At 54.3% G+C, this 15630-nt stretch overlaps 1 protein-coding gene across 1 annotated transcript in view; it reads right to left on the reverse strand.

Moving 5' to 3' along the window:
* Positions 1–15630, reverse strand: part of LOC128823059 (zinc finger protein 271-like) — a 40964-nt gene that overhangs the window by 17001 nt on the left and 8333 nt on the right. The window lies entirely within an intron of this gene.

The following is a 15630-nucleotide window of genomic DNA, read 5'->3' on the forward strand; positions in this document are numbered from 1 at the left end:
AATCCCAGCAGCACCTCCTGCAGGTGGGCGCTTTGCAGAATGAAATCATGGAGTCTCTTCTCCAGCTCCGCAAAACCCGTCTCCGGCTTCGGAAACGCCTCGTCCTCCCTGCTGGGGAAAGGAGGAGGGGTGAGAAATGGGCCCAGATCCCCAATCCCTGAGCCCAGCAACCCCCAAACTCCCGCAAACCTGGGTCTGGGATGGTCGCTGTTACGGTGAGTCACCCGCCCTCAGCCCTGTGCTCACCATGGGCCCAGAGAGATGGGACACAGGGAAACACTGGAGCAAGGAACAGAGACCGGTTCAGGAGCTTTCTCCGGGACGCTCAGGTTCTGTGGGGAGCAGAGTCACCTCCCACCCTGGGATAGTCCAGCCACAAGGGGCACCAGCACTGGGGTTACGTGCAAAGGGAGGAGACAGACCAAAGAGTGGGTATGTCCCACATGCTCAATGTGGACACAGACAGAGCCCAGATCTCCAGCAGGGTGGCCATTATTTATCTCTTGCTTCCTTGTCCTTGTGTCTCCCCTCTGCTCTGTCCCCCCTACAGCAACCCCCTATTCCCACCCCGCACAGGCGTCACTCCCGCCCCCTCCCCGTTCCACCGGCTCAGATGATCAGCCAGGCAACATGGAAGTGTGGTCATGTCAGCTGGCGCTGCGATGGGATTAACGGAGGCTGGGGGCATTCACGCCGCTCTGAGCTGCTGTTTCAGGCCATGGGCAGAACACGGAACACGGTCTCCGTGTCCATTGGGGATCTTTGTAAGCAGCAGGTCTAGAAACTTACTTCTAAACCAATGCAAACGGAAAGCCTGCGCAATCTGAATACGTGACGTGGCCACCTAAATACGTCAGCCAGGCCGGTCCGGCCCCTGACAGCCCTGGTGGGAGCGTATTAGCTGTCAGATAATACCCGGCTCGTCCCCGTTAGGGGAGACAGAATCACAGGCTCTAAGCCAGCGTGTCCCACTCCAAGGGCAGGGGGAAGCTCCGAATTCAGTGCCGTTACCAACCCTAAAACACCACGAGGGGAGTGAGATGGAGCCCAGGACTTACCTGCCCCCAGAGCTCCCGGCACCCTAGAGAGGGGGAGAAAGACGAGGCCGTCAGAGGACTTGTCCCAGGCTGAGGGAGCCTCTGGAATTTAGGGGAATTTCAGACACTCGGGTTCTTGTGCAGACAGCAGCGGCATCTCCCCCGTCCCCCCCAGCCGAGACAGTGGCTCTCAGCAGCCCCAGCAACCCCTGCTGGGAAGTGGCCACAGGGGGAAGTTTCTCCCCAGGCACTTTACAGGGAGAAAATGTTTCCCTACTTTGAGAGTGAAAGTCCGCCCAGGGCTGAGAGCCCCACAAGTCCCCTGGCCCCGGTAACCCATTAATCTGGTGGGAGCGGGGCCTTAAGCCTGGCTTGGGACCTCTGCATGGGGGAGGGGATTTCGCCCTCCAGGTGCAAATGCAGACAGACATTTCCAAGGCAGGAGAGAAGGTCTTGGGGTTACAGCAGCCAGGACTCCTGGGTCCCATCCCTGGCGCTGCCACAGACTCACTGTGTGACCTTGGTCAGGGCTTTGCCCCACTTCCCCCCGTTGTCCCATAGGGATAATGTCCCTGACCCCGCTCTGTAAAGTGCTTTGGGGTCCGGGGCTGAGACGCTCGCATAGAAACGCTGCGTAGGATCATTGTGACGACAGCCTGACCTGCAGGGACTGACTCAGACCTGCAGCAGCTCCCCGCTTTGGCGGCTTCTCTCTCTTTTCCCGGGGAGCCCGACGCTCCCCTGGGGGCTCCTGGAAGAAGGGGGGTGGGGGGTTAGAAACTGCTGCAAACAACCTCCCAGCTGCCAGATTTCAGGGGTCCACTTCCCCCACCAACCGCCCCCTGCCACAACCCCTAACAATTCAAATCTGGCACTGAAATTAACACAGCTACATAGCCCCAAAGCCCCAGCTCTGCGCCCCCCCCACTGACACCCCCAAACTCCCCGCTCTGACCCCCCACTGGCACCCCCAAACTCCCCGCTCTGCCCCCACTGACACCCCCGAAGCCGCAGCTCCAAGCCGCCCCACGACCCCCAGCCCTGACCCCTCGATACACCCCCCGGCTACCCACCTCCCCTCGCTCCCGGGCCCCGCCTGGGCTCTGAGCTCCGCAGCCGGGCTCCGGGCCCCTCCCCGCGTATCCGCCCCACGCCGCCCCCGGACCCACCGCGCTGGGCTTCTCTGCCCACACCAGCTTCCCGGCCGGGCTGGGGGGGACAGGAAGGGGCGGCTCCTCCCGGGTCTGGCCCTGCCCCGCCCCGCCGGGCTCATAGCAGGGAGAACAAAGGGACCAGACACCGCAGCTCCTGGCCCGTGTGAACACAAAGGGGCTGCTGCCTCCAGGGGCTGGGAGCCACTCGGTGCGGTGGGATAAAGTCCCCGCAGCGTCCCTCTCCCCGCGACCCCAGCCCGGGGACCCCCCCGACGTCCCTCACCCCGTTATCATGGCCCCGGGACCCCCATGGCATCCCTCTCCCGTTATCCCAGCCCAGGGAGCCCGGCGTCCCTCTCCCCATTATCCCAGCCCAGGGATCCCCCCGGAATCCCTCTTCCCCAATCCCAGCCCGGGGACCCCGGTGTCCCTTGCCCCGTGACCCCAGCCCGGGGACCCCAGCATCCCTCTCCCTGCGATCCCAGCCCGGGGATCCTGGCATCCCTTGTCCCGCGATCCCAGCGCAGGGACCCCACCCCGGCGTCCCTCTCCCCGCGATCCCAGCCTGGGGACCCCGGCGTCCCTCTCCCCCGCGACCCCAGCCTGGGGACCCCGGCATCCCTCGCCCCGCAACCCCAGCCCGGGGACCCCAGCGTCCCTCTCCCTGTGATCCCAGCCTGGGGACCCCAACATCCCTCTCCCTGCGATCCCAGCCCAGGAACCCTGGCATCCCTTGTCCCGCGATCCCAGCGCAGGGACCCCGCCCCGGCGTCCCTCTCCCCGCGATCCCAGCCCAGGGACCCCAGCATTCCTCGCCCCCCGATCTCAGCCCCGGGACCCCCCCCAGCATCCCTCTCCCCGGGATCCCAGCCCAGGGACCCCAGCGTCCCTCTCCCCCGCGACCCCAGCCTGGGGACCCCGGCATCCCTGCCAGCCACAAACCAGGGACCTGGCGCACTGCCCAGGAGCAGAGACACCCTATTTCCGGTTCCCCAAAAGCAGGACACCGGGAGGAGGGGGTAGAACTGGAGGAGGTACCTATGGCATGGGTTGTCACTGCAGGTGGGTGGTCCAGGGGGTCCCTCACCCTCCCCAGGGCTGGGAGCAGGGCCTGGGTGGGTGGGATCTCTCTGGGAGCTGGGGATGGAGAGGAACTGGACCAATCCAGTGCAGATACCAGAGAGGGACCCATTGGGAAGTGGACCAATCTGGGCTCTTCTGAGCTGCAGTATAAGACATTGGCTCTTATTTGAAAAATCCGCCTGGACAGAGGCTCAAAACAGAGGCAATGTCCGAAAAACTAAAGGCACCGCTGGGCCTTTTCTCGCTCCCTGCCTGGGAATCAAGGTCCCTTTGTTACAGAGACATAAAGAAGCCTGAACCCCCCCAGGTTGGACGTAATGTCAGGATTTCCCAAATTTCAGAGCAGCAGCTGTGTTAGTTTGTATCAGCGAAAACAACGAGGAGTCCTTGTGGCACCTTAGAGACTAACAAACTTATTCGGGCATAAGCTTTCGTGGGCTAAAACCCCAATTCTCCTTGGAAGAACCAAATATCTCTTCATGGAGTATGGAGTATAGCGAATGGAGTAATTCAGTTCTCCCGGGGAGCCGTTCTGAGTCCTTCACGCTCATTCCTTCCCGTATGGTGCCACCATGTGGCTGGTTCATCTCTCTCCTTGATTTCAGACAGACACACAATTTTCTTTGCACACTTGCTTGAATACCAAAAGCTGTCTCAGTCTCTTCTGTGACCCAGGGCCGGGCTGGCCCTAGACCAAATGATGCCCCACGTGGAACCATTTTCGGCTACTTCCCTCCATGCGTTAAACGTTTGAATGTCTTATTTAGGGAGAAAATATCAGGACACATGGCGGGGGGGTTCCCCCGGTGGAGCAAAAAAAAAGCGGAGTGCTGCCGGCGGAGCGAAATATCGGGACAAATTGCGTCCCTACCAAAGATCGGTCGGGACGCGGGACAAACACCTAAATATCGGGACGTCTGGTCACCCTAGCCTTATTTTTGATTGCATTTGTAGCCCACGTCATGACGTTGATGCAGCATTTGCATGTGTGATTTATCCCTGTCCTATAAGACGATACGTTTGCATGGTGTGGATACAGACTAACACGGCTACCCCCTAAAGCTTAAATTTGTTCTTCATAATAATTTTAAAAACAATACTAGCTGCCCACCTCCCTTTCTATTTCTTATAATGAGTCTTGAAGTTGAAATCTCCTCAGTGTGGTAGATCTGTTTGCTTTGATCTGCTTAGTTCTTGGAAGTCCAGGGGCTCCAGGCTGCTGGCCCCGTGCTGCCGGGGTCCCTAAGGACAGCTCTATCTGCCATTAGGGAATTTTTTCCCGAGAATCCCCTGTAACATTTTGTGAACCCCCAGTTTGGGAACCACTGCTCTATCATAAAGTCCCCTGACTTTGTTGGGAAGATATCGTCCAGTCTCATGGAGCATAAATTGTAAGAGGTTTCTTAGCTGCAGCAGCTGGTCTATCTTGGCCAAAGATAAAACTTCTCTGCTCAGATCTAGCTTGTCGTAATGCCTCAGTCTGGTCCAATAATTTGCACTGAAGTTCAGCAAACGGGGCCTGTCGTTTTTCAGTTCCAGCCATTGTAGGGTTCTCAACCAGACCCGGACAGTGCTACCAGAACGCAACCAGTCAACCAATAGAGCGGATCCTACGGTTAGGATCCTCTTTGTGACGCCAGTTCTGTATTTAGTTGAGATCTCTGACCGACCGGGTAACAAACTCAAACTGGTTGTTGCTCTGTTCTGCACGGAATCATCATCTCTCTCACGTCTGTTCTCTAGGGTTACCATATTTTAAGTGTCCAAAAAGAGGACACTCCACAGGGCCCCGGCCCCGCCCCCAGCCACGCCATGCCCCAACTCCACCCCTTCCCCAAAGTCCCCGCCCCAACTCCGCCCCCTCCCTTGAACGCTTCGCCCTCCTGCTCCTCCCCCTCCCCTGCTTCCCGCGAACATTTGATTCGCGGGAAGCCTGAAGCAGGCAGGCAGCAGGTAAGCTGGGACTGGGGCGTGGGGGGGGAGGAGGTATGGCCCAGTCCAGCCCCCCCAGCCGAGCGGCTCCCTCCGGCAGCCGGCCCCGGCCCCGGCCCCAGCGTCTCCGGCCCAGCTCGGCTCAGGCCCTGGGGCGCCGGCCCCAGCCCTGGCCCCGGCCCCGGGCGAGCGGTGCCGGCCAGCGGCCGAGCAGCTCCGGTCCCAGTGGCTCCGGCCGGCTCGGCTCAGCTCGGGCTCCGGTTCCAGAGAGCGAGCGGCGCCGGCCGGCAGCCGAGCACCCGCTGGCCCCAGCGGCTCCGGCTCCAGCCCCAGCGGCTCCAGCCCAGACCCAAGCCCCATGACCCCTCCCTCCCTATTTTCTTGGACATGTCCGACTTTTTGGCAATTCCCCCCGGACGGGGATTTGAGGGCCAAAAAGCCGGACATGTCCAGGAAAATCCGGACATATGGTAACCCTATATTCTCGCGTCTCTGCAAATACTGCAGGATCGTGCGCCCTGGGCTCACAAAGCTCGTAACAATAATGCAGCACTGTGTGGGCTCCATGCTCCTCTTAGAGATGGCAGGCAGCGAGGAGGGTCATCCAGGTGTGTGGGACTTAGGAAAAAAGGTGTGAAAATGATGGGAGATGTATAAAATGATGGGATGGTGAATATTGCATTATGGGAAGTTGACCCCACGCTCCCCGTCAGCCCTGTGCAACCCGTTTGGTCCCCGGCATTGTTACCTCTGTTCCCCTAAAAACCACCCAGGGTCACACTTGTATTCGTTTTATTACGATGCCGCTGTTAGGTCAGATAGAAAAGAGATGGAGCGTATTCATACACGCACACATTCCCTCATGCACCCACACACTTACACAGGCGGAGAGTTTCTCAGGGCAGATGATATCAGACATACCTGGCTCCTGGATCTGGGCTCCTTTCTCCTTGCAGCTCCTCTCCGCCCAGTCCCACATACACTCCCTCGTTCACACTCGCTCTGAGGGATGGGATATTACAAAGCTTGGAAGTTCATACAAGTGGTCACTTGAAAAGGGTACAGAGCGTGCAAAGGTTACAAAACTGAAAAGGCTCTGCTAACAATCCCTGAAGTTACAAAGTCTGCAAAAAGGTTGCAGAACTAAGGCCTGGTCCACACTCACCCCGCACTTCGAACTAAGGTACACAAATTCAGCTACGTTAATAACGTAGCTGAAGTCGAAGTACCTTAGTTCGAACTTACCACGGGTCCAGATGTGGCAGGCAGGCTCCCCCGTCGATGCCGCGTACTCCTCTCGCCGAGCTGGAGTACCAGGGTCGACGGCGAGCACTTCCGGGATCGATCCCAGAAGATCGATTGCTTACCGCCGGATCCGGAGGTAAGTGTAGACCTACCCTTAATTATACCAGTTACAGATCTTACAATTGCATTTGAGTGGAGGCTTTACATAACAGGCATGCGTTGCTAAAATTTTGCAAAATACAGTGCAGTGGACAGTGGCGAGTTGCACAGTGGGATCCCTAACCACAATGCACCATATTCTGCATGAATACAAACGTCCCTGGGGAGGACACTCACCACCAGCACAAGGAGCCAAGTAGGTACACGCACAAGAGACAACTGCAGAGACTGTATGCTGATGTAACTTGAGTTAACATAAGTCAGTCGTGTAGATATGGCCTGTAGCGGGGCGATTGCCCCGCTCTGGTCCTGAAGGGGTTAAAACAACCCTGGGAGAGGGCTGCTCCGGGAAGAGAAAAACTGGGCTGATTGGGGGAAGCAGCCACAGCTGGGGCTACGCCCAGGGCCAGTGCTACCATTGAGGTGAACTAGGCGGTTGCCTAGGGCGCCAAGATTTGGGGGTGCCAAAAAGCAGTGCCCCCAATTCTCCCCCCCCGTGACAGCTCCCCACCCCAGCTCACCTCTGCTCTGCCTCCTCCCCGAGCACGCCGCCCCGCTCTGCTTCTCTCCCTCCCAGGCTTGCGGCGCCAAACAGCTGTTTGGCGCCGGAAGCCTGGGAGGGAGAGAAGCAGAGCGGGGTGGCGTGCTCGGGGAGGAGGCGGAGCAGAGGTGAGCTGGGGCGGGGAGCTGCCACAGGGGGCGCCTCGGGGTGGGGAACTGCCGCAGGGCTTGGGGGAGGCAAGGTGGAAGTTTCGCCTAGAGCGCTAAACTTCCTTGCACCGGCCCTGGCCACACCCCAATCAGGCCTCAGCTGGCCCAATAAAAGTCTGTGGGGCCAGGAGCTCAGAGAGCCTCTCTCTAGCTGTGGAGAGAGATGGGCCTGGCTGCTTGGGAGCACAGCAGGGTACCTAGACTGGAGCAGGGCTGGGGAAGGGCCAGAGGAGCTGGGGGGCTCTGGCCTGGAAAACCCCCAGGCTGCAGGCCTTGATAAAGGCCAGGAAGGGTTTTGGGGTTGCAGAGGTGCAGCCCAAGACATGCAAAGGCAGCAAGTCCAACCTCCCCTTGCCGATGATGAGTGGTATAGACTGCTGTCTGCCCCAGGGAGCGGGGGCTAGATGGTGACTGGCAGTGCAGTAGCCACTGAGGTGAGGTGGAGATAGGGGGTTGGGGTTCCCCTGGGAGGGGAGACCCAAAGTGTGGGGACACTGCCAGGGGGCAGTACCCCAAGGCAAAGAGGCACCGGGGTCCAGGAGGGACGCAGTGGCCAGCAGCAGGCAAGACATCAGCCGGCAGAGGGCGCCCCGGGCTGGAAAGAGCTAATTCCCAGGACAACCAGTGGCAGGCGCCGCTGGGTGAGTTGTCGCCCTGCTACAGGGCTGTAGGTGTATGAATTGTTCAGGAGAGATAATGGCAAAAGTATGAGCTAGGCTAAGACTCACTCAGGAATTAGGCTCCTACTTTTGTGGAACTGGGCAGAGTCACATAAAAAGAACCCAATGTCCTTTATTCCTTTTTTATATAGGTCATGACTTGAGGGTGTATAACTCATGACATTCGAATTCTGGTGGTTATCAAGCAATCTCGGGGTGGTAGATGTGTGTTCATTAGGTTGTGAAGGCCAAAACTGTAACTGGGTTCAAAAAAGAAAGAGAGAAGTTCCTGGAGGATAGGCCCATGAATGGCTATTAGCCAGGGTGGCCAGGGATGTAACCAGGGCCGTCCTTAGCCATAGGCAGAACAGGCAACCGCCTAGGGCACCACTCTGCCTGGGGGCACCGCTCTGCCCGGAGCCCGGACAGACGGGAAGCAGTGGAGCATTTAACAGCAGGGCTGCTGGGTCCTAGAGAGAGCCGAATGCAGCACAGTCTGAGGGAGGGGATTGGCTGCTGGGGTCTCTGGGAAGGGAAGGGGAGGGGTGGGGGAAGGAACTCACCTGTGAGTGTGACTCTTTCCCCCGGCGTGAGGTGAGGCAGGCTCAGCAGCTCTGGCACCAGTATCCTTTGCTGTCCCCAGGGCCGGCTCCAGGGTTTCTGCTGCCCCAAGCGGCAAAAAAAAAAAAAAAAGCCGCGGCAGCACGATTGCACCATTCCACTCTTCGGTGGCAATTGGGTGGCAGGTCCTTCGCTCCGAGAGGGACTGAGGGACCCGCCACCGAATTACTGCACTGCAGACCCAGACGTGCCGCCCCAATAGCGGCTGGAGTGCTGCCCTTTGGTATTGGCAGCCTCAAGAACCTGCTTCTTTAGCTGGTGCCTGGAGCCAGCCCTGTTTCCCACTTATTCTGTAGCTACATCTGTCATGCTTCCCCACTCCTTCACAATTCTGCAGTGCAATTTCCTTTGTTCCCCTTGCTTTTATCCAGAATGGCTGTTCAGTAAAACCACTTTTCCCTGGCTGATGGAATTGATCTGCAAAGGGATTTATTAAATGCAGCATTTGTCAGAGCTGTTTTTTTAAAAGATATTTAAACCCACTTGCTTTACTCAAAGGGAATATTTGTGCTTAGGCTTGTGCATCCAGTGCGCCTTCTTGGTGGCTAGTAAGAGGTAATAAGATCACAATTATTCCTTTGAGGTCATGGATTAGTCCAGGAAAGGAGAGATGAATTAGGTGGCCCATGCTAGGAGATTCCCTATGCATCTACCAGAGGGGGGGAAGAGAAGAGATGGAGGGCAGGGAATAAGTCAGTTCAGCCTGCTTATGGAGCTACAGCAATAACTGCAGTTGTGTATCCAGTTGTGTATCCCCACTCTATCACTGAATTGTTTTCTTCCTAACCAGGAGTCAGATTCTATTCTATTCATGTTCTTAAAACAATGCCCATCCCTGACTTATGAGAGCCCTGGGGCCTTGACAATTTGTCCCTTATATGGACTAACCTCATTCCTTGGATTTAAGCAAGTTATGTTAAATGATCACATTAATTTACCTTTTGATAAAACAGCCAAAGTTTTATGGGTGGGGTAAAACATAGGAGTACTGTTAACTTTCTATAGCACTTTATGCTCTAAAAGAAGTTGGTGCCTAACTTCCCTTAGGCTACCACTTTTTCACAGAGGCTTACAAACATGCTTTATTTGGTTATGTTGACTGAACTGTAAAACCCAGCTCAGCCCTTTGGCCCCCACACCAGTCAGCTGACTCCTGGGACAAGGGACCAGGCTGGATCAGAGGTGCTGGAACAATTTTTATAGTGGGGTGCTGAGAGTCAGTGAATCAATCTGTAAACATAGGATGGAAACCACTTCAAGCCAGGGGGTGCGCACTTCAGCACCATGGGCTGGAATGGTGGTGGTGGAGGGTCTGGCTGGAGTCAGGGGACAAAGAGACTTGGCTGGGGCGGCGCATGACTACCATGATGGGGTGAGAGGCTGAAGATCCTCACTGGAGTAAGAGTAGATAGGAGCCCAAATGATTGGACAACAGTATGTGATTCACATAAAATAGAATAAAAAATAGAAAAAATAATACATTTATAAAAAGTGCAAAATAAATTTAAAATAGTAATAATGAATAAAATACAAAAATATTAACAGACTTAAAAAAAGTAAAATAATAAAAACTGAAAAATAAAAGAATTGTAAAATACATAAAAACCATAAAAGGGGAAATAAAATTAAAAGAAACTTTATATATATATATATATATATATATATATATATATATAACAACAATAAAATAAAAAAGGAAATACAAGTAAAATATATTAAAAAGGTAAAAATATAACTATTAAGAAAAAACACACACACAGAAAGAAAGAAAAAAGAAGTACAATTGTAAAACCGAGGGCGAGAGTCCATGGGGCTTGTGCTCCTATATCGTAGGTGAGGAGCTCTGATGTGTGCCCCCGTGTCCCCCTCTCTGTCCCCCGTGTGGACAGGGCTAGACAGCAGTCTCACTCCGGCCATGCGGCCACCCCAGCCTGGGAGTGAGGGGCGGCGCCCTCCCGGGCTTCCGGACCCACAGACAAAGCCCGGGGGGAACCACTCCCATTTATACTTGCTGGACACACGGCTCTTGCTCGTGTTGTACAGGAGGCTAAGCGACCCCCCTGTTATACACTGAGCAATGAGGGCTCCCTCCGTGTGGGGCAGAGGCGAGACCCTGCGCTCCAGGGACGAGGTAGCTGGTGGACAGACCCTGCCGGAGCGGGGAATGTCGGCAGGCACCACTCTGCCTTGGACGGAGTCATCTCCACTTGAGCAAGAGAGACTCCCCGCAACCACCAGGCACCTCTTCCGTAAGTGGACGGTGACCCTGACTCCGAGAGAGAACCCCGGGAGAGTGAGAGAGAGACGGGGTGTCCCTCGGCTGGGCCCCCTGGGGCGAGATTCAGCCCAGCCGCAGCGGGGTACACAAGGTACTAGGTGGAGAGAGAGAGCCAGGCTGGAGGCCTCCGGGCTCTGCTCCCCTCTCTGCACCAGCCTGAGTCCCCCCACTCAGGGCTTTTCCCAGCGTGTACCCAGCTCACCCAACCTTGTGTCATGGGTCTGGGCCAAGCCTTCGGAATGAGGGGAGAGAAAAGGGCAACGCTGCCTCTGCCCGGGCTGTGCAGGGAATCACCCCGCCCTTCTGGAACTACCTGTGGGGACCCAGCTGGGATTGTAGCTCATTGAGACTTCCAGAGCCTGGCCCCATTGCGGTCACTCCATGAGGTAGAACAGAAACACCTGCCTTTAAAATTCAACTGTATCTAGGGTGACCCCACCTGTATTTCAAGTTCCGTAATAGAGGACACTGCTGCGGGGGGAGGGGGTGAGCTCGAGGGGGTATGTTGGGGTGCTGGAGGGGTGTGTGTGTGTACTGGGAGATGGTATTTGGGAGGTGCTGGACAGAGTATTTGGGGTGTGTAAGAGCAGGGGTGCCTCTCGGGACCGGGGGACCTCCCGCAGGCATGCTGCCAGCCCGGGGGAGAGACGCGCTCCCCAGCTAGGGTGACCAGATCCAGATGTCCTGATTTTATAGGCCCAGTCTCGATATTTGGGGCTTTGTCTTATATAGGCATCAATTACCCCCACCTAGGGTGACCAGACAGCAAGCCGGAAAAATCAGGACAGGGGGTGGGGGGCGTAATAGGAGCCTATATAAGAAAAAGACCCAAAAATTGGGACTGTCCCTATAAAAGTGGGACATCTGCTCACCCTATCCCAACCCCCCGTCCTGATTTTTCACACATGCTATCTGGCTCTCCCCAGCCCAGCCACGCGTGACCATTCCAATCCTGGCTGGTGCCGAGGAAGTGAGTTACTTTCACTTTCATTCCTCAGCAGGCAGCCAGCTAGCCTCCCCCTTCCCCCCCCCAACCCCTCACCCAACCCAGCCCTGCCGGAGGGGAGGAGAGAGAGAGAGAGAAGGGTGCTCCTTGCGGGGGGGGGAGAAAAGGGGAGTGCTCCGTAGGGTGTGGGGGGAGAAGAATGGACGTTATGGGGCACAACCAGGGGCGGCTCCAGACACCAGCGCAGCAAGCACCTGCCTAGGGCGGCAAGCCATGGGGTGCTGTCTGCCGGTTGCCCTGAGGGCGGCAGTCAGGCTGCCTTCGGCAGCATGGCTGCGGGAGGTCCCCCGGTCCCAAGAGGCACCCCTGCTCTTACACACCCCAAATACTGGGGGGAGGGATAGCTCAGTGGTTTGAGCATTGGCCTGCTAAACCCAGGGTTGTGAGTTCAATCCTTGAGGGGGCCACTTGGGGATCTGGGGCAAAATCAGTACTTGGTCCTGCTAGTGAAGGCAGGGGGCTGGACTCGATGACCTTTCAAGGTCCCTTCCAGTTCTAGGAGATGGGATATCTCCATTAAACTAAACTAAACTACTCTGTCCAGCACCTCTCAAATACCATCTCCCAGTACCCACACACCCCTCCAGCATCCCAAAATACCCCCTCGAGTTCCCCCTTTCCCCCCCGCAGCAGTGTCCTCTATTACAGAACTTGAAATACAGGTGGGGTCACCCTAGATACAGTTGAATTTTAAAGGCAGGTGTTTCTGTTCTACCTCATGGAGTGACCGCAATGGGGCCAGGCTCTGGAAGTCTCAATGAGCTACAATCCCAGCTGGGTCCCCAGAGGTAGTTCCAGAAGGGCGGGGTGATTCCCTGCACAGCCCGGGCAGAGGCAGCATTGCCCTTTTCTCTCCCCTCATTCCGAAGGCTCGGCCCAGACCCATGACACAAGGTTGGGTGAGCTGGGTACACGCTGGGAAAAGCCCTGAGGCCCCCCCATTCAGGATGGTGCAGAGAGGGGAGCAAAGCCCAGAGGCCTCCAGCCTGGCTCCCTCTTTCCTTCCCCCCTCCACCTTGTACCTTGTGTACCCCGCTGCGGCTGGGCTGAATCTCGCCTCAGGGGGCCCAGCTGAGGGACACCCCGTCTCTCTCTCGTTCTCTCGCCAATCCTCAGACTGTGCTGCATTCGGCTCTCTCTAGGACCCAGCAGCCCTGCTGTTAAATGCTCCACTGCTTCCCGTCTGTCCGGGCTCCGGGCAGAGCGGTGCCCCCAGGTAGCGTGGTGCCCTAGGCGGTTGCCTGTTCTGCCTATGGCTAAGGACGGCCCTGCCCTTGCAGCACTCTTCCAACACAAAGTGTTTTCTTTATTTACTGTAACCAACCTGTCCTAATACAATTAATCTAAACTTAAAATAAAGCAGAAACAGAACTCCCTTCACACTGGTATGCAAGTGAAAGTGCCCAAGACTCTGGTGTCATACAGAATAACTCTGTTTTCTGAGATAATTTGTATTTTAACATCAGACTTTTATTCTTCAACTAATCATTAATTTCCTGTTTCGTTTCATTTGCACTGGTAACAGTCACCTATTCAAAATCTGATCATATCTGTTCGTTTTTTCTTCATCCCCATTTCCACTTAGTGAACGCTTCGATAAAGTCATGGTTTAGATGCTTTCCACTTCAGTGAGTTCATGTACATATATATCTGTCTTCTCCCACAAGTGTTGGTGGAAGAGGGTCTGACACTCGGTGGGAAGGTCTGTACCATGAGAAAAAGCACCTCTATTCGAGTTTCACGTTTTTTAAAACTTTCAGAGTAGCCGGAGGAAAAATGGTGCAACTACATAATACACAAGCGCAAGCCTAAGAGAAAAAAGCATGGAATCAGGATTCAACATTTGAGTATCCTGCAGTCTGAACCTGGAACATTTCAAGCAGGCAGCCAGACGGAGATCCAGGGGGAAGGAATGTCCTCTAAAGGCACCAACTGTTTCTCTCTTTGCCTCATGAAACTCTGGATTCAAGGATAAGGGACACTTGTTCCCAATCTAACTATGGGATTGTAATCAGTGCCACTGAACTAGAGAACGTTGTTCTAAACATAGTTTGAGTTGCACATAGTTCTTCATCGCTTCCTTCGCTGGTGTGAAAGCCAACCAGTTGGTTCCCTTCTACTTCTACCTGAATTCTTCCCAGATCTTTGACTTTTGTCAGGGTAAATTCACACTTCTCTGGAGTAGAACTGTCTACCCACCCATGGGAAATCTCAGCAATGGTAATGAGGAATGGCTTCCCCAAACACGCCCACTTCATTTCTTTAATCTGGTGGCACAGGTCTAAATTAGAAAACTCGATACAGGCCTGGGATCAGGATCTCAGTCAGCTAACATTCAACAGAGACTTCGTTTTATACCCATTTTCAGCAACTACCAAGTGTGAGTTCATCGAAAATACCACTTCTATTGCCTCCTCATCCGCACAGTTAAGGAAAGTGTTTTCCAAATCATAGGATCAGCTCAGAGATAGCTTCAGGAGTAATTTCCTGTTGGGCTTGGATCACAACTCTCTGAGAAATACAGGTTCATTTTGCCTAGTTCTAGGTCACTGACTGTGGAATCCAGATCACCTGAGAAAACACTGACCTAAACCACTGAACACAAACATTATCACATCTGTTTACTTCAGTTAGTTACACATTTTGGGTTGTGCTGTTGCTCACCATTTGAAAGTAGAGATTTTAAAACATTAGTGTTTCCTTGGTAGCATGTCCAATTGCTTAGCGTATCCTCTCCTATTGACGGAACTTTCTCCAGATGATCATGAAGGGGAGTGGGAAAAAGCAAAAAATTAAGTAAGAAATGACTTTTAGCAAATGGTCATATGTCTCTAAGTCCCCGATAATTCTGAGCTACATTCTGCCGAACAAAATTAATGTCCAGTTATGTGACCGAATAGAGGAAGAGAGAGAAAAACCCACATCTCAGAGAGGGATACAACATTTTCAGTTTCATATTAAGTAAAATTCCAGAGCCAGTTACATCTGATAACTCAGAATCAGGACCACCGATTCTCTCATCTCATTCTCCTCCGGTCTGTTCAAATCTGCTTCAGTCAGTACTGTTTCATTATTACTAGGTCAAGTTATTTACAAAAGTTTCAGCATCATAATACCAATGTTCCCGTCTGCAACAATCCCAACTCCTGAGGGGAAAAACCCAGCAGTGACTTTGCCATGAAACGGAAACTGGGATTTAAACTCTGCATGATCACACGTTGTTTGAAGTCAATTCAAATTGCCCTTTAAAGTCTGTGACACTTTCATCTCCAGGCCTAAGAGTTGGATTCGAGATCAAAGAAATCAAAGCACCCTTCCCAAGCAGCGAGACCTGGGAACACTGCATCATCTCACACTTCGGGAGGTGGACAAGCAGCATGTGAAGAAGATAAACTCTGCACGGCTCACACAGAAGGTAACACTGCTGAGATGGTGGGGAAGGAGGGAATTCCTTTGATTCATCCCATTTCCCTCTGGTGCTAGAGAGGCTGAAATGACATGTTTTACATGCCTCTGCCCCTGCTTAAATCTATTTTAAATGAGAAAAATGGAACTAAAAACAACAACTGTTCAGCAACCAACAGGGCAACATGAGAACAACTGGGAATGAGACAATTCTTCCCCAAAAGGGGGAACGTGCCGACGCTAGCAACTGCTTTGTAGTGGGAGGAAGAGTAGAAATATGTGCGACAGGTCTGTTTGGTTAGACTAGGAAAACTGATGGAGGTTAGGTCAGGTCATGAGG

The sequence above is a fragment of the Malaclemys terrapin genome, chromosome 15 (genome assembly GCF_027887155.1).
Source record: "Malaclemys terrapin pileata isolate rMalTer1 chromosome 15, rMalTer1.hap1, whole genome shotgun sequence".
Taxonomy (NCBI): domain Eukaryota; kingdom Metazoa; phylum Chordata; order Testudines; family Emydidae; genus Malaclemys; species Malaclemys terrapin.